This window comes from Pseudopipra pipra, chromosome 16, assembly GCF_036250125.1.
Source record: "Pseudopipra pipra isolate bDixPip1 chromosome 16, bDixPip1.hap1, whole genome shotgun sequence".
Classification (NCBI taxonomy): domain Eukaryota; kingdom Metazoa; phylum Chordata; class Aves; order Passeriformes; family Pipridae; genus Pseudopipra; species Pseudopipra pipra.
The window spans coordinates 16467406-16487237 of NC_087564.1; positions in this window are offsets into that span (position 1 = coordinate 16467406).

Here is a 19832-nt window from a genome sequence, read left to right on the forward strand (position 1 = left end):
AAGTTATTGAGAGGGCACAAACATTGATTGATTCGTATCGACTTGCTTGGCAGACATCCTCGCGTGGTTGTGCGGGAGCAGAGTTTTGGGACAGGGGACCATGAGACGGGAGGCAGGGAACAGGGGCTCACTGGGTTCTCACGAGGCACCCCAGAGCCAACCCCACTGACTTACCCTGGAAATGCGTCTGCAATGTGCTGAGCCATGTCCCTGCCACTAGTTCCTGGGTCTGAGCAGCAGCAGAGCCCAGCCTGGTCCTGCCTTGGTGGCACCAACAGCTACTTGGCACTGGGTCCCTGTGTGGGACCTGCCTGGTGCCATCAGTGCTCACCGAGCCCCAAGGCAGCCACGTGTGCCTGTTGCAGCCAACCCATACCTGGTGGCCTGTAGCCAGTGGCCCATAGCTGATGCCTCTCCTCATTCCAGCCATCCAAGGCAATTACAGAGCTGCTGCCGGTGTGTGGGCTGAAGGGGCAGCGCTGGAGGGAGAGTTGTGAATATATTTCTTGCCAGCATTAATTGATGGCATGTCTGATGCCCTGCACATCCCTGCTCCCACTGCACAGCGATGACCAGCTGGATACAGAGCTGGGGCCGCTGCCAGCAGGGCCAGGCAGTGTGATGGGGCCTGGAGGGCAGGAGCGGGGGGAGCAGCCAGCCCAGATGCTGCAGGAGCAGACAGAGAGGGAAATGCCTCCTAACCCATCATTTATGGGCACAGGGTACAAGTATGGGCTGGGTCTCAGCAGCCCATTGCCAGGTCCTGCCCCAGCAAGGGCCAGCCAAGAGCCCATGGGAGAAGGTGAGGGGCTGGGTGGGTTCAGGGACCCTGCCCACCACTCTTGGCTACTCAGGGCCTCACAGAGCTGCAGCTCAGCCTTGCCCCAGCTGCAGCATGAGAGGACCAGCCTCATACCAGCCCCCGTGGTACCAGCCTGCTCAGATGGGGACAGCTCCTTGAGGGCAGTGGGAACCTCCTGGGCTGTCAGGTCAGCTGTCCCCACGCTGCCAGTGCTCTGGGCATGTGCTGTGGCAGCTCCTGTCCAGTGGCACCCCAAGACAGAACTGAATTCACACTCATCATCCTGTCAAGATTTTGGCATTTCAAATGAGTCACAATTGCTTCAATTATAAGAATTGGGATGTTTAGACAATTCTACCCACCCTGCCTTCTGCCCTTCCCATGCCTGGTGTTCCTGCCTGCCAGGCATGTAATCCCTCCTTGCTCCAGCACTCTGGTCAGAGCAGGGTCTCCCCTGGGGCTCAGCTCTCCCTCTGCCCCCCTCCCCTGCCTGGGCACACTGTGTGTGGCCCCTCACAAGGTCCCTTATGGGTGCAGTGCTGGGGATCCAGCTGGTGGGTACAGAGCACTCCCCTTCCCTCCCATAATGAGCAGCATTCACTGAAGGCAGCATCCATCCTGGAAGTGCCCTGCAGACTTGCAAGGAAATTAATAGCTCTGTTTCCTGCTTTTGTGGTGCAGAATTGTAATTCTTCCGACATGGTGAAGAGCTTTGCCCAGAGGTGCAGTAGGGATGGACAGGATCAGGCTCTGCAAAAGGACACTTAGAACCGACCTCTGGAAAACATTTATCACTGCAGGACCAGCTGGAATAATGAGTAGCTGCCTGTGCACAAGCAGGGGACAGGCAGGAGACCTGTGAACAGTCCCTGCACAGTGCTGGGAAGGGCTGCTGGAGCCCACAGGCAGCTCCTGTGCCCCCAGTGATGGAGGGCAGCACAGGGTGCTGGGAGGGAGGGGATCGCCATGCCCCTCTCATGGCCCTGCGGGGTTAGGGTTCTCCTTCAGCCCCCACCCACCAGCCCCCAAAACCCTCCCCACAGACCCTGCACCTCCAGGGGAGCCTCCTGAGAGCAGAAGATCTCACTTTGGTCCATGATTTTTTTTTATCCAAATCACCAGGTTGATACTGGATCAGTTTATAAGTACCCAGGACCAACTTTGGAGTTTTTAAATGAGGAAATTAAAAAAATAGTAAGCAAAGAAGAAGTTACAGCATTTGCTGCTTCCTTGGGATAGATTTATTAATTCAATTCTTTGAGAAGAGCTTGAGTATTTCCTGACGGAACATCTCAACTTGGGGCCTGGGCACTCACTGCTCCCTGTCCCCTGCTCCACAGCCTCTCCCTTTCCATAGGAGCTCAGCTTTGGGTCTGAGCAGCCCCAAAACAGGGATCTCCCTCTAGTCTCCACAAAATCACAGCAAAGTCCAAACAGCCCCAGCAGCTCCCATGCTCCAGGCCAGGGGCTGTCCTGAGCTGCCAACTCATGCACAGGGACATGCCCCAAAAGGCAGTCCAACAGGCTTTGAGGCAGGTTAATGTCAAGGTCATTTGTGGGATTTTATTCCTTCTTGCCTATGTTGCCCCTCCCTTTCTGTGCTCTGAAAATTTAAACCAGCATCACAACATTACACTGGGTTCTGAAAGTCATCAGTCACAGACAAGTAAAATATGTATTTGTAACAAGAACACAAATTCATCATCTTTGCACAGTAAATATTTCCTCTTTGGAGTTCCATGACAAAGTGTGTATCAAGACATATTATGCAAAATGGACAAGTTAAATTCAATTGGGCCTGAGTTAACATCAGCATTAGAAACTCAACTTCTGCATTTCTGAGCTTTCTGAAACTTCCAATCCATAATTTTGCTGGTGGGGTCGGATTGAGGAGATTGCTTTTGATACCTGGGATCCCTGTGCTTTATGCAGGAAATTTTAATACATTTCCTGAAGCGTGGGGCATGCCAATGCCTGGCGCTCCCAAACGACCATTCAGCAGCACTTACCAGTGTTACAAAACGTGCTCACTAAGTATTCACAGGAGGCAACTGTGGCTCAAAGAGCCCCAGCCTTGATAGGAAACAAAACAATTAACAGAAACGATGGCGTCTCCTCACAGCAGCAACCTGATGGCAGCAAGGGGCTGCTCCTGAGGCTGCTCCGGGGTGCCAGGCTGTGGGACAGTGCCAGCCTGAGCTCCAGGTGCCCCGGCTGTGCAACGTCCCCACACCAGGGGAGCTTCCCGCAGCAGCTGCCAGCTGTTGTACCTGTTCCGTTTTGCCAGCCCCATTTGGGAGCACAGTGCCTGCGACCTGCGTGGTGCAGCAGCACAGGATGCCCAGCCCCTGCAGCAGTGCCTGCTGCTCCCACACCAGCACCCTGGCAATGGGCTGTGCTGAGAGGCATTGCCATGTCGGGCTGGACCACAGCGGCCGGAATTCATCACACGGGAAGCACCTCTCCTGCAGCGTCTGACTTTGCTCTGTGTCTGTATTTCTCCATTATAATCCAATATACTGGATGCACTTGGAATATAGTCTGTGAGATCTGTATGTGGCAGCTGCTGAACTCATCAGGAATGATCTGGAATGTCTCCCTGGTGTGGGCACCGTCCTGGGCTGCTGGGCACATGCCCTGTGTGCTTGCCAGTGCCCTGCCCTGGGGAAGCTCCTGGGGACTGGTGGCACCAGGCAGGCCCTGGGAAAAGCTCTGCTGGAAGGGAGGGAGTGAGGGCACACACTAGGGCAGCCACAGATGCTGGAGTGCTTTGGGTAACATTTGTGCAGGTCATCCCCTGACCTTCCTCAGGTATTTCAGTGCTCAGCACAAGCATCCAGATGTCAGCTGCACAACCTGTGGCACTGAAGGAGGAGACAGATGGATGGCAATGACCTGCAGTTCCCATGGGAGAGCAGCACCTGCCCCCGCACTCCTAGACCCACTTACCCCAGGGGTGTGGGCTCAGGCACCGTCATTTGTCCTGTGGTTGTTTCTGGCCCTCTCCGTGCTGGGGGTTGTTGCCATCTCACCTCTGGGGAGTTGCGGAATGGAGGTTGGTGCAGCATGTCCTGCTTCACTGGGAATAAGAGAAACAGCTTTCTGCAATCCCAAAGGAATGCATTCACCTGTGGAGTGTTAGCTCAGACCCCCTGGTGAAAGTGTGCTCATTGAAATCCATCTCAACTCTTAAATAGAAAAGGTAGAAATTCCTCTTCTGTTCATCTCCAAAGTTTATACAACAAACCTCAAGCTCCAAAGTTTATATAACAAACCTCGAGCTCCGAGCCCTGATCTCAAACAAATACCTATTCAAGACTTGAGATTTAACCATTACTTGTAAAAGCATAGTTGTTATTTTCCTTGTTACGTTTTAGAGAGGCAGAGAGAGGCAGGGTGGCTTTTCCAGCCCAGACTTGGCTTTGCTGTGGGTTGTGCTCCAATGCAGCTCATCCTGTGCCCAGCCTGGTCCGGGGGCTGTGCTGATATACACAATCTTGGTCCCTGCAGCCTCCTGATCCACCCCCAGTGTGGGGGGTCATTTCTCATCTCACAAGTCAACCCTTGTCCAAGGCTGGGAGAGGCTCCAGGGGAGTCTGCCCTTGATGGGAAATTTTGCTCCTGCTGCTGATTTTGGAGCAGAGGTGGGGATGAGGCGGTGGCTGGGACCTGCTCCAAAGTGGAGAGGCTTCAGCGTGGTGGATGCTCCAGCTCATGATGGGGGTTTTGGAAGAAACTTGTGACCTACAGTTGGCCTCAACTGTCCCAGCTGGCAGACACCAAGTGGCACCTGAGGGTAGTCCTGTAGATGTCCAGGGTTTCTGTATTGGCTCCTGAGCCATCTCCAGAAGAATGACATGAAGCTTGGTCTCTGGAGCTCAGTGTGGCTCACTGGGAGCACTCACAGCCCTGTGATGGTGGCAGTGGGGCAACAGCTGCTGCCCTATGAACGGCCCCCCCGTTTCCCCACACAGAGTGGGGTGCTGTCCCCACCGTGCAGCCAGGCCACAGCTCCATTACCACCAGCTGGGGGGCCTGGGGGCTGCCACTTGCACCCTCCTTCCATGCACCCTCTCAAAGCACAGGGCAGCGGAGCAGCTGAGATTAATTAGTCCTTCAGTCAGACCAGAGCACACAAGGAGCACAGTGTGTTAGTTTTGGAGTGGGGCACATGTCACAGTAAATGCCAATGGCCCCAGTGCTTGGAATAATAAATATGCAAACAGCAATTAACAGTTGTGTCTTCTGCACACACGCAAAGGACATAATTAGCCAGTTCCATCTGTTAATTATACCTGCCATGGCTCAGATATTCATATCCCACTTAGAACTTAGAGGAGGAAGGTGAGCTTGTGGAAGCAAACTTCCTCTCATCCAAACATTAGATCCCAGGAGCTTCTCTCTCCTCTCTTGGGTGCTGCTCAAAGGCACCCTGAGCTCACAAAACAGGGCAGCAGCTCCCATCCCCTGCTCCAGCCCCTCACTGGGGCTCTCCCTAGTGGCATTTCCCCAGTTTGGGATGCTCCAGCAACAGTTGCTCACTGGAAACACCTGCAGAGCCTTTCACAGGTGGCTTCCAGAGAAAACTTTCCTTGAAAATCTTCCAGGGAGGGTTTGAACAGAGCTATACTGGGGCAGGAAGTTCAGGGCAGATCCCAGGCTGGGACTGTGCACTGATGAGGCTGAACCTAGCCCAGACTGAGCAGGGATGTTACACAGCGCTCTGGCAGCACCCGGAGCTGGCACCTCCCCATGTGAGTTTTTCCCTCCAAGGAGGTGAAGGAGGGATGTGGCAGCTCCCTGTGCACCAGCCCAGGGGGAGGGTGGAGGCAGCACTCAGTGCCAGTGAAGAGTCTGGGGACATTGCCCAGGAGCCAAGCACAGGGGATGCTGCTGGGGGGCATCAGTCCAGCTCCTGCCTCTGCCAGGTCTGCCATTCCAGTGCACATTCCAGTGCAGAGAGCGAGGACTGAGCCCTGGCTCACAGCCCCATTCCTGAGTGCTAATTTCAAAGACTTGTAGGATGTGCTCTCATGTATCTAAGCAAGCAACAGAATCTTAACTATCAGAGCTCCTTTGCTGGCTGATAAAATATGGATAAAGGAGCCATAACTTCAGAGCAGCAGGAAGAAAAATAATTGCCAAGGTTGGCTCTCATTTGAATATTGTTAAAACCCTTGTAGCGTGGCAATGGCTGCTGCAGGTTCATTCTGCTTCTGGGAATAATTTTGCCAGACAAGATTTCACTCGGCACAGAGCAGTAGTAACGAGGGGCGCTTGCTAATTGCCCCAGCAGCCCCAAGCAATCTGCCTGCTCCAGCCAGGAGCAGGGGAACCTCGGGTGTCCTGGCCACACCGACCATCGGGATGCAGCCCCGGCATGGGGCAGCATTAGGAAACAGTGTGAGCCATGGAGGAATGAGCCACAGAGAGAGCTTTGGCACAATTTGGTTTGGTTTGAACAGGTTTTTTTGGGGGTTTTTGTTGGTTTTTTTTTCCTCCTGAGCTGGTGCAGAGGCTGACAAGGACGGTAAAGTGACACTGACTAATTGAATTCTGAACTAGCAGGAGCAATGCAAATATCTGACAAATTGATTTAATTGCGTTCACGTACAATAAAGCTGAGATATAAAAGGTCAGCTAGAAAATGGAAAGGGTCCCTGGAGTGCTAACAGGAGGAAGCTGACTTTAATACACATTCATCACATTTTATCATCTAATTAGTTCACACAATGCCAGACTGATAGACAGAGGCCTAAACAAAAGTATCGATTGATTATTAGCCACATATCTATCATATTGCCTGCAGCCAGCTGTCAGCCTGGGCTGGCAACTCCTGCCCAGTGTATCAGCAGAGGGGGGCACTTGATAAATAGTTTTTCTATAGCAGAATTTAGACTCTGGAAAGTGTTTTACACAGACACTGAATGATAAAGATCCCTGCAAAAGCTCTCTAGCAAAACCACCATCAAAACCCAGCCAGTCTTGTCTGCACTGAGAATATTTATGAGCGTGTGGGCAGCCAGCCCTGCTCGGTGAGGAGTGCCCAGCCCCAGCATTGCTCAGCACCCACTCTGTGATGCTCCCACGCTAATTCCCCACGGTGCCAACAGACCTCCGGGAGACCTGAGCTCTTTTCACGGGCTGGTCCAGAGCCAGTGTTTGACTTTTCCTGGCTGGGAGCCTCCCTGCAAAGCCCCACAGGAGAGAGGGAAGGTCCAGGGTCATCTTGGCATCCCCAGGTGCTGGTGGGGCTGAGCCCAATGTGCCTCAGCCGTGCTGGTGGTAGAGCCCCTGGTCCTCTTCCCTGCCCCAGAGCTGGGAAGAGCTGCTCCCCTGGCCCCTCAGCCACATTCCTTGGGAAGGTTCATGTGTATTTACTGCTGATTTGTAAGGCAGCAAACTTGATGAACTGTAACTCCATGAAGCAGGAGCAGAGGTGGCTCCCAGCACAAGCACCAGGGTGGCCAGGACCAGTCCCTGTCAGTTGGGTGGTAGCTGTGGCAGCGCCAGCAACCACCACCCTGTTCATAACCTGCAGTGGGGCTCAGAGCAGAGGTGGGAGGGTGAAGACCAGCAGTGGCTCCATGCAACATCACTCCATCCACTGCTCACAGCTGGTACTGGAACCAGCCCAGAGCAGGTGCCACAGCCTGGGGGCCCCTTTGGAGGGGCAAGGGGACCCCTCTGAAAACATCTCACAGAACACAGGCAAAACAGGACATGGACCAAGTGCACAGGGTCACACTCTGGTCCTGCCACACATCTACACCTGCCTTTATTTGCATAATTTTTGTCAGATCATATGGGATGGGATGTCACTAAAGCGGCTTGTTTTCCCTTTTCCTTTTCCTCAGGCTTTATTAATTTGCATTCAGGATTATCTAATCATTTGGGCTTTAAATATCTAGAGTTAGAAAACAGAGGTTTGACTATGGCCCGATTCAGAAGAATTACCTTCTGTGAAGACTGACGTGTTCAACAGCTGCCAAAATAACATCAGCCTTGCAAAGAAAATGTCTGCACTTTTTATTGTTAAAAAATGAGTGGAGTTAATAACGGGAATGGAGGCACTGGATTGGTGCATGGAGTGTGCTGGATCCAGCAAAGCAGTTCTCAGCCTGAATGTTCACCTGAGTGGGGGTACAGGTCAGAGCACCCCTCAGAGCCCTCAACACACGTGCAGAACAGCACCCACACCTCGCTCCCAAACCAGCTCCAACGCTGGGAAAACCTTCCACAGAAACCTCCTCTGTGGACATGCAGGGCTGGGCAGGGAATATCTCACAAAGGCTCTGCCTCTGCACAGCCCCCTGCCTGCACCCCTGCCCACACCTCTGTCCTCAGGCAGGATTCCTGTTTTCCAGGGGCAGAAGGAGCCCATTCCTGGCAGCCCTCCTGCAGTGCAGGGACAGCAGCATGCACGAGCCTGAGCCAGCTTCATCTCCCACTGGCATTTCATCATCATCCTCAGTGGCTGTAGGAGGGGAGCAGAAGGTCCCGGGGCAGTGGGACGAGCAGGCTCATGCACAAGGCTGGGTCTGCAGCCTGGCATGGCCTCTGTTAAGTCTCTGACCTGGAGAATGCTTCCTACTTTCCGGTGTTTAGCCTGACTCTTATTATCTCACTGAACAGACTACCACAGCTAATTTATTTTGAACAATGCTAGAAATAAAAGGATAATCAGGTTATCCCAAATGACAGCTGCAACATCTGTATTTTCTGGTACATTGGCACATTTGTTGTGCAGAATATTGTAATGAGGCTGAAAAACTTGTCAATGATATTCCTTTTGTCCCTTCCTCAAAGGAGCAATGTCTGGCTCTCCAAAGAATATTAATTGGTGCAAAATGTGGGAAGCGGGGTTTTTCTGCAATGATATTTGTCATTCACTTGTGACTTCATGCAGAGAGCCCTCTCCACACAGCAGTGAGCACACCCAGCCCCAGCTCTTCCCTGGCCGGTGGGCAGTGGCTGGAACTGCCTTCTGGAACCTTCACACCCCCAACAAGTTGATTTTCCAGCCAGAGCCCCTTGCTGAACTGCCTCCAGGCCCAGAGCTCAGCACCCTCCAGACTCCCCTCAGGGGGCTCAGGCCCAGACCCGTGGGAGCAGTGGGTGTCACTGAGCCACAGTGCCCGCAGCCCCCGGGGGTCCTGCTGGCTCCAACACTGGGCACACATTACACTGTCAGGCCCGCTTGTTTAACTCCAGGAGAACTGATGGACCTGTGCAACTAGGGAAGGATCTTCTCTGCTGCCCAGCACACAGCCCCCCTTCAGCCCTGCCTCCTCCTGGGTGGTTGCACAAGGGTCTCCTGCTCTCCCAGGGGGCTCTGCAGGACCCCACTTCTGGCCACACAGATCATTTCTCTGCACACACAATCCCCCTGTGGCATCTTCTGAGGCCAACCAGGGCTCCCCCATCACCCAAAGCATCCCTGATGGGCACAGGCAGAGCACCAGCCCTGCTCTGCCAGTCCATGTGCCTGGGGTTCTGGGCGCAGGATCTGGCACCCAGATGGGGTCTCTCTGCAGGTGCCAGAGCAGCTCCCAGCCAGCAAAGCTGCACAACAATTGCAGATTTTCTGTTTATTCTCCTTTTTGCTTTCAGCTACTTAGCTCTGCTTATTCTGCAGGGATTATGTGCTACTCACTGCCGGCCTATTGCTTCAGTATTTTAATTCATTTTTTAGCTATAAACCCATTTTCCACACTCTTTCAAGGAAAGCAGCAGCCACCACCGATTGCTGCTGCCAGGCAGGGCAACTTCCTCCTCAGGGCCTGGGCAGGAACCGTGCAGGGACCCTGGCACCAGGAGGTGCTGGCTTTGCCTACCATGACAGCTGAGAACTTCCTGAAGCCCTTATGAAACTTGAGGCAGCTCCCCACAAAGAGCTCCTGTTACAGATTTTTTTCCCCCCAGGCACATTACTTTTATCCCAGTCTGTGGCCATGGCTCCCTGTGTGCCCAGCTGTGGCTGTGCCACTGGGACACTGCCAGTGCAGCAGGACTAAATGGCATGGTGGCTTGGGTGACAATCCATTTGCTAATTTTCATTTAAATTGAGCTTTGTGCTGCCTTGATGAGGGAATATATTAAAGCCAGAGTGGCTGATGGTTTTTAAATAAATTCCAAGATGAATTCCTCACATATCCTGCATTGATGTGGAAGGTGGAGATAGAGGCCGGGGTGAGCTGAAGCAGAAAGTATACTGTAAATTGAGCCTTGGCACCGAATATAGATGGCAAAGGTTGCTGACTGCCAATACCAGTAAATCAGGCCTGAGCAGCACAGCGATGAGCAGTGGGATGGATTGCCTCCTGCCCAGGCAGGAGCACGGCTCGGACCCGGCGGGCCAAGGGGACAGCCCTGGCAGTGGGGAAGGGGACAGCCCTGGCAGTGGGGAAGGGGACAGCCCTGGCAGTCAGGAGTCGGTGTGGGCACTGCTGTGGGCACGTGGTTTGTGCTGGCCCTGGGGGCAGTGTCTGTGGCCACGGCCTGGCTCCCAGGCTGGTCGCAGGGTCGAGGTGGGGTTGCCCAGCCACCACCTCCCCGTGAGCTCAGCAACAGCCCCAGGAGAGGCTGAGGCCCCACAAGTGCCTGTTGGGGTAGAAATCCTGCACTGAGCACAGTGAGAGGGCGAGTTCAGAGCCTGCTGGTATGGGAGGGAAGACCCAAGGGGTCTGTGGGCACTTCACTGTGAGCCCCAGCCCGGGGCTTCTGCCCATCCCTCCATGCCAGGGAGATGCTGTGGCTTTGCAGCAAACACTACCTCATGCCCTGGCAGGAATTTTAAGTGTCTCTCCCGAGGACACTCCCCTTGCCATGAGCACAGGGAAGAGCTCTCTGTGCCTCTCCCGTGGGAAGGTGCAGGGGTTAAGGAGTTCCTGAGGCTTTTGATCTCCCAGAGAGCCTGGGTAGGGAATGGTGATTTGTATCGGCATCAGGAGAAGAGAGGGGAGAGAAGGAAAACGACCACAGAGAGACAGTTTGAGAAATGAGAAGACAGATCAGAATGGTTTTGTAATGAAAAAGGAACCTGTGCAAATTGTTTTCGATTAATCTGCAGTTAATTGAGCTCTTTAAATTGAAATTATTTCATACAGGGCCACATGAGAGCTCAGCTAGAGAGCAGGGTGGTGTCAAACCTGCATTGCTGGTGGTGTTTGGCCTCAGGTCCACCCGAGCAGGGGATGCAAGCTGGGGGTGAGCTGCTCAGCTCTCGCTCAGCTGCTTTCTTGGGGGTTGATGGGGGGGTAGGAGTGGGGTTGGATAGGGTGCTCTGGAGAGCCTTGCAGTAAATTACCTGGGAGGCACCTCCTGCCCACCTCTTCCCATGGGAATGCCGTGTCACCGGACCCTGTGCCAGCGGACCCGATGCACCCACGCTTAGCCTGGTGCCAGGCTACCCACGTTCCAGAGCACAGTGAGGTGCCCAAGCACGGCAACAGAAGCCTCAGCTAATCACCTGCTCAGGATTGCCCAGCGCGGTTCTGTGGCCCTAGGAAAGGCCTGGGTCGATGTCAGCAAGGTGGGACAGCAGCTCTCATCAGCCAGACCTGAGGATCTGAACGGGCTCCAAGTTCCTTGTGGAAGCCCGGCTGGAGCAGTGTGGTGCCCTCAAAGGCAGAGCAGCTCCAAGGTCACTCACAGAGGAATCTTCAGGACTTAGTGTCGGTGCTAATCCTGAGTCTGAGGCTCAGGAACAAGTCTTGGTTTTGCAAAAGTATCCCTCAAATCATCCCTGTCAGCACTCTCCCCAGTCTGGGTTTTGCTGTGACAGCAGCCTGATTCCTCTGACCTGCAGGATTACTCCAGATTTATGCTGGGATGTGAAAAAACCCAGGACTGATCAGGCCTGGTGGGAACAACAGAAGGCAAATCCCAGCTGTCTTCCTAACATGTCCTCAATAATTAAAACCTTTTAACATAATAATTTTGCAAACAGATTTATCACAAATGGGTCTGACAGCCAGTCTGCTCCTGAAAATCAATCCTTACATTCCCAGCCTGGAGGAATCCACATTACAGGGATTATGTGGTGGCCAATCCTACCCCCTTGGCTCACTGGTGCCTCTCCCATGGAAGCAGAAGTCTAATAGTTTCAGGCATTTCGGATCCTTGGGGTGGGAATGGCCCCAGCCTCCCCTTGGTTTGGGTGGATGCCTCTCAGCATGCAGGTGTTTTCCAGGAAATGATGAACACTCATTGAAACTCCATGGCAGTGCCATTGCCTCGGGTCCTCAAGGATTTCCACGCAGATTGCCCCAGTTGTGCTCTCGGTGATGTGATTCTCTTCTGTGTAACAGCCATAGCTTCAGAATTACTCAGGAAAGACAGAGACCTCAAGAGATGTGTAAATGACGGGCTGTCTCATTAATCAGACAACAAATGCAAGCCCAGCAAAGGCTCTAGTTGCTGAGCTGGAAAATGCTTAAATTCATTTATTGGGACAGCAGGGAACAGCAGATCCCTGTCAAGGACTGGGAGGTCCAAGAGCCAGGAGCTGGCCATGCTGGCATGTGGCTCTGGATGTGGCTGTTCCAGAGGCTCTCCAGCTGCTGCTGGCCTGGGCACCCACGTCCTGCACCAGGGTTTGCTCCTGCCTCACCCTGAGCCAAGCTCGGCCCTTCCACCTGCGGGAGCATCCCGAGAGCTGGTCCCTGCATTTCACCCAGAGCCACTGCATTTGGGACCGTGGCACCCTCTGCCCCGATCAGTGGGAGCACAGGCATGGAGGAGCCGGGATGTGTCTGCAGCACTGAGAGCTGTAGCAAGGCTGTGCCATCCATCCTCTCAGGTTGCCATGCCAACGAAGAGGAGACAAGAAACGATTTAATTTTCAGAATCACCCTCTTGACACAAAATCCAAGCAGCTTGTGAGGAGTAGGGTGAAGGATGTCAAGGGAGCAGGGAAAGACTCTCTGCGCCTCTCTGCATCCAGCGCCTGGCTGCATTCCGTTTCCCAGAAAGGTCTCTGACACCTCTGCTTCAGATCTGGAAATACAAGAGCCAGACACCAGCCCATGGAAAGGTCACCTGGCACTGGGAAAGCAGCTGGGATCTCATGGGACATCTCAGCAAAACATCCCTCAGCACACAGTGCTGCAATGCCCTCTCTGGGTCCCTGTCCCAATGCTTGGAACTGCCTCAGGAGCCTCAGGCTCCTTCCCCATTGTAAAGAGGAGGGGGAAGGAAATGGTGGAAATTGCAAAGCCCTTTCTGCTCTTCATCCTCATTGTCATTCTTGTAGCCATCTGGGACTGTGGATGATGACAACTCAGCATCATTCCTTTCTGACCAGCTTCTGCCTGAACTTGCAGCCCAAGGAGGCTCTTTCCCTAGAGAGATGTCCAAAGGGCCAGAAGTGACTGCCTGTGCTGAATGTCTTGCTCCGTAGCTGATCGCATCCGTGTAGCACAATCCATCATGCCCAGCCATCCCTGGAGCCCTCCAGGTCTGTCTTTCTGAGTGCATATCCTATTTGTATCCTACAGAATGACACTGGAGACCCTGGAGCTCCACGGTGTGCTGTCAGGTGCAGGGCTTGCCCTGTGCTGTTCCACAGTCAGAATGGCCTGTGCAGTGGGGAATAGGGCACAGGGATTCCCATGCCATTTCCTTGTGCCCAGCTGCAGGTGTCCCCAACCAGGGAGGTCACAGAGGTAAAAAAGAAAAATTATTATTACCTCAAACATCCTGTGGCAATGTTCCATGTTCCTCTGCAGTGGCCTCCGCTCCCCTCTGAGCACCCTGCTCCAGCCAGGGCCACACTCACCACAGAGACCCCATCACCTGCCGTGTGTGCCCAGCCGGGGCTGTGCTCCTGCCCGGGGTCCTTCCCTGCCAGTGGGATGGAAGTGGCAGTGGCCTCAGTGTCCTGAGCAGTTGCACAACATTTAACTCCGCATTCCTGCTTCAGCCTCTGATCTGAAATCTGAAGAAACACAGATTGCTTTTGGAAGGGGGTTTGGGGTTTTCACAGCTATCTGGAGCACCTGGGATCACAGGATCTGGACAGATTATCTCAGCACTGGGCTGCCATCATCACTAATCAATATCCCAAATTACCTCTTCACACCAAAGGTGCTGTGTTAATTTTCATGGATCCCCTGTGTTTCATGCCCTTGGTGTCCTGTCATGCACTGGTAGTTTTAGCCTACGAGCTGGAGTGCAATATGCTTATGAGTAATAGCATCTTATTGGAGTGTAAAGATGTTCCTATTTCGCTGATTTATCCTGCACTTAAACTAATTCAAAATTCACTTACTTCAGAAGTACTGGAAGCAAAATGGTCTCTGTAAATAGCCTCGCTTTTCTAAACTGATATCGCTGAACAGGAAGATGGAATAACTCGCACTATCTATTTTCCCTCGGAGGGAGCATCACTGTATTATTTTGACTGTTTTCCATAACGAGAGCTATAGTTGATTCTTCTCTAAGAGAGGCTCATGGGCTGGCAAGGACTATTTGACCTTTACAGCTGAGTCTTTAGAAACTCTGCTCAGGTGAAGCTGAAGTTTGTTTCAGCAGTGCCAGGCATCCACTCTGCTTCCAGTCCCCCGCACGGGGGTTCTGACTTACACAGTGCCCAAGAGCCAGCCCCAGCCTCCTTGCTTTGGCATTGTGGGGGGTTTGTGCTTTTCCTTTCCTCAAATATTTCCAAGACTCTCTCAAGTTTATGGGCTGTCACTTCTCACATCATGGAAGAAAAACTGCATCTGGCCAAGAGCGGTTGCATTGCTCATCTGTGACAGAAAGTGGCACACCTGGAAAGGGGGAAACAGGGAAGGGGGCAGGGAATGTCACCAGCACAGTGCTGGCCATTCACAGGACAGGGACAAGGAGATCAGGCGGGAAAAGGTCCAATGATCCCTGCGGAGGCATTTCCACCTCCATCAGAGGGTCCTTTCCCTGCCATGTCCTGAGCTCTGGGCAGGAGGCAGCTGCCTTTGTTTTAGGTCACTGCTCCAGTCTGGAGCCAGTCCAGGAGCTCCCCAGAACCCACTCTGGGGATTGGAGAGGTCCTGGGAGCTGAGCGCTGCAGCAGGGACAGCCTTGGCCTGCCCTCACCATCCCACTAGTGTCACTGGAGGAGGGACTGGAGGCACAGAGGGGTGACAAGGGCATCTGGTGGTGGGCCATGCGTGCTGCCACCTGCTCCTGCTGCCACTGCTCCTGCTGCCACAGCCCTGGGGTAGCCTGGGGAGGGCTGGCTCCTGGGGAGGCCAAGCCCTGCTGTTCCCAGCCAGTGGGTATCAAGGAAGAGGAAGGCACAGGGAAGCGCAGCAGGGCAGGAGGGGTGAGTGCAGCCTGGCTGTGGCCCTGGCAGCCCTGAGAGGAGGTGGTGTGGGAACACAGGGACTATTCCCCGGGCTCGGAGTGCTGGAGCTGCAGGTAATGCCCTGGCCTGACATGTGGTGACACCATCTCACCCAGTCAGTCTCTTGGCACACAGCAAGGGTTTTCTGCTCCCAAATGAAGTCGAATGTTTTACATGAGACAGTTCTACCTGGAACTCACTCCTGCAGCTGGACTGGATCACAGGCTGAATACATTTGCTGTGTTCTCACAGTGGGGGACAAACTGAGGTTGCGGGATTCATCAGAGAGGGCTGCATGTGGCAAACTGGTCCTTTTCTTCATCCCTCAGTGTTCTGTCCTCCAGAGCAGGACTGCTCCATCCCTGGCAGCTAGGGGATGGGAAATGTCATCTCCAGGGAATACTTCCAGAGGTAGATTCAATCCCAAGTAAAATAGTTCAAAATCCTGAAAGAAAGAGTCCCTCAGCAGTGGAGAGAGCAGAGCCCTGCCGAGGAGGTGGCATGGGTGTTTCTGAAGAATAAATCTTAGCGGGAGCCCACTGGATACCTCGTTACCAGGCAGTGATAAATTAGGCAGCTCAGGGAAGAGCTACAGAAATGATGAGAGAGGTGGAGGATCCATCTAATGAGCAGGGATTAAATTACTGAAATCGGCAGGGCTTGTCTGAGTGGCAGGTGAGCAGGGAGGAGGCACTGTACAGGAAAAGGGAGGGATGAGAGGGAAGAATGATTTACAGGGACTCACACTGGGCATTGCTGCTTCCAGCAAAGCATTGTACTGACTGTCTTTGCTCCATGGTCCAAGGAGGCCATGTGAGGAAGAGGAAGAGGGAGAGGAAGAGGGAGAGGGAGAGCACCTCAGCTGGTAGGACTCTGGGGGACAGCCAGTTACACCATGTTCAGCGTGGCTTTGTCATGTCATTCCGTTGTGCAATCAGTGAAGAGCTGCCTGTGCAAGTCCTGGTCCTCAGTCTGGAAGAGCTGAGATTAGAGTGGGAGATCCTGTGCAGACAGAACCACTCACCCACTTAGGACAATGAGCACATGACAGATGGGGTGGGTCCTGCAAAGCCCATCCTGTGGGGAGAGCAGCCTGTCCGTGCTGAGTGAGACCGAGGGCCTGGCAGGGAACAGGAGGCTCAGACCTGAGCACTGCTGGGGAGCTCTGACCTGGAGGTGCAGCTCCCCTCACGGGCTGAGCCCCATGCAGCCTCACTGCTGGGGCTGTGTCCCTGGGGGCTGCCCCAGGCTGGGCTCATTGTGAGGTGCCACAGCCTCTGTGTTTCTCCATCCACATCTCCCCTGGGAGAGGCAAGGCTGGCTCTCCCCAGTACCACGGGGTTCTGGGTGGGCGGTGAGTCGATTGTAGGAAAAGCAAGGGGAAGAGGGATAGTCCCAGCACTGCAAGGTGAGGTTTAAAGGGAGCAGATCTGTAATGCAGGTGTTCAGCAATGGAAGGAAAATTCCTGGTTTCAATATTTTCTTGACTATCCTATGGGATGGCTTGTCAAAACAGCAACAGCAGAAACTAGAGAGCCTGAAGCTCTTTCATCCCTCCTGTTCAGCACAGCTGCTCCCATTGCAGGTACAGTGACAGCCAGGGGCCTCTAGCACCTCTGACTGTGCAGACAGACTTCAAGGGCTGGTGGGATCCTGAGGGACCATCTAGTTTGTTCCTGTGTCACCTGTGAGTGCCCCTTGTCTCACCCCCTCTTTTGCCTCTGCCAGCACACACCTCTCAGGCTGACTGGCTTTCCCTTTGGCTCCACTTTCAGGACTATCCACTGGACAAATCATGTCCCACAGCATATCTGTGGTACATGCTCTTTTCCAAGTCTAAGAGCTGTTCCCCTTTTTATAGCAACTGTGAACAGCACACAAGTGAAACAGCAGGTTTGGTGCCGGAGCAGCTTGCCCAGAGATGTCTTCTTCTACCTTTGGTTAATTTTAGGCCAACAAGATGAATGTGCATTTCCAGGCTGTGCAGTTTAGATCACAGGAGCTCCTGCTAGAAGCCATCAGAATAACCAACGATTCCAAACCTGAAGCTGTTTCCATAAATGGGAAAATCCTCGATAGTGTGGAATGCCATTGCAAAACATCTTGAGTGCCTTCTTGGACTGGAGATTAAATGTCATTGCAGTTTTACTGTTTATTTGCTATTCAGTATATATTTACAAACTTCATTCATTCCCTGAAGGAGGTAGAGCACCGTGTGCATTAATCTACCTCTTTCCAAGGTGTTTCATTGCTTCTGTTGACAAGTAAATAACGAGGAGGAATTATGGGAGCTTAACCTCTGAAGTTTCCTGAAAAATATATTCCTAGCGTTTGTAAAAGTCACAAAATCGAGGTGATAATCTCTGGAACTTACTCCTTAGCAGAAACAATAATTGGGATATTGGCATGTAGAGATTCTCAGGCCAGAGACTCTTCTGCAGGGACCACATCCCAGCTCACAGCTGGGCCCAGTGGGACCTGTTCTTTATAAAGACTTACAGTCACAGTGTAAAGCCTTCCAAGAGAGATGTTCCACCATATTCCTTTACAAATTATTACAAAAGGACATTACTGTCCTTGTTAAAGTACACCCTTTTCACTGCACTCAAATGAGTCTAATTCCAGCTTCCCTTCGATGGGTCCTGTTAAGTCTTTAACAGATTAAAGAGCCCTTTCCTGTTAGAGGGCTCCTGCTCTGATCGGTGCTCGTGAATGACAACGGGAGCGTGGAACTGGAGGGACATCTTGCAACATCAAAACCCATTTCCCCACAATTGCTGGCAACCATGTTATAAAGTCCATTTCAAATTCAATCTTAAAACTAATTGCATGCCTTGCCCCCAACACTCTTTTCAGGAATCTGTTCCAGAACAATATTTCTCCCATTGTTAGAGACCATCTGATTTCCAGCCAAAATGTATTTGTGCCAACTCATACCTCTTAGTTTTTGTGCCAGCACTGCCTGTTATCCGAGGCCATTTTCCTCCTTCTTTGGTGCTCATCTGTCTGTGCATTTAGAAAGCAGGGGCACACTCTGCAGCCCATCTGTCACTTGGCCAAATATGCCCAGGTCCCCTCAGATAGGCTCTTCAGTCTGGAGGTGTCCTCAGAGTCTGACTCTGTCCTTGGTCCTCTCGCAGTTTCTGTTTCTGGAGCAAAGGTGCTGAGAATGCTGGAGTGGATGATTCCATGGCTAAGCAGTGAATGAGCCCACCCTCAATCATCTTTGCCTTGGAGTGGAGTTCTGCTTCCTCTCTTGAGCCAGGTCACCAGCCTTTGCACAGCACCAGCCAGGGCAAGAGCCTTGTGCTGCCTGGAGGTGCACCAACACCTCCAAAAGGGCTTCCCAGTCTACTATGTGTGAAACACAGCTCTAACTGGAGACCAATCTTCAGGATGTGCCAGCTGCCTCCCGTGACTTACTGTCACATGTCCCCATAACCAAGATTCTGGGACAAATCTCAGCACTGCTGTCCCTGTGGAGACAAGATCATCACAGGCATGTCCCCTAGCCTGGGACAGCCACAAGTCCCTCCAAATGATGGGAACTTCAAAGAAACTGCATGCAAGGGGAGGCTGCTCCACGGCCACCCACGACAGAGTTCCTCCCACTTTCTCAAAATCAACAGCTCTTGATCTCTGCCAATATGTGGGGCATGAAGTAGGTGATCCACCCAAACAACCTGCCTGCCCTGGCAATTGCCAGTCAGCCTTGCTAGACTGGCCACTTGCTGCTTGCTTGGGAAGCACTCCCACTGCTAATTGATGTGCCTGGGGGGGGCAGGCATGCAGGGTAAATACAGAAGCCTTCAAGAGCAGAACTGTCAAATAAAGTGTTACACTCCATCAGCTCCTATTGCATCCACTGGCGGAACAGCAGCAGCCGCTCGGATAACACTCAGATCTGCTCATGGATGCGTTTGACATCTGTGCAGGAGAAATACACACTCCGTGATGAATCGGGAGCCGGAGCCCAGCAGCAGGCATTTAAGGCTGAACCATTTGTTTTAGACGGCTTTACATTCTGGTTATAAAATTTCCTCTGGGCTGGAAGCTGGTGCCCAAGAAGAAATCGTCTCTCCGTTCTGTGTGGTTTGCTGTAAATCCCATTAGTCTCCTGTACAGCACATCACAGGAGAAGAGCCACAGGGATGTCAAGCTAGGGCATTCTGCTAAGCACTGCAGTTTGGGTGTGTGCTCAGTGTCTGAAAGACCAAAGCACTGTGACTTCATTAAATGGGGCCTGGTTTGAGGTTTGTCTTATATTTTTGGAACTGAAAACTGTTTTGGTTTGGAGTTTTTTGGTCTGATGTTGAGAAACTCGAGAGGAGGCTTGTGGCTGCCAGCAGGCTCTCTGTGGGCTCTCCAATTTGGAATAAATGTATCTCCATGTATGAGAAGGATTCATCTCTCTCAAGGTAGATCCATACATACTAGAAAAGTTACGTGAGAGGCCACGTGTATAAGTTAAGCAGAGCAGCCGAACGAACCTGCTCTGCCCAGGGTTTCCTGAGAGTGTCCGTCTGTCCCCCATCCTGCAGTGTGACCCACACTGCACCTACTGGGGTTCTCATTTAAGGTTCAAGTCGGATTTCTGAATTTGCAATAGCCTTCCTGTGGGCTCAGGCTGCCCAGGGCAGGGGCTGTGTCCCTCCTGGTGGGCTCTGCAGTGCCAGAGGGGACCCCCCAGGCCAAGCACTGCCA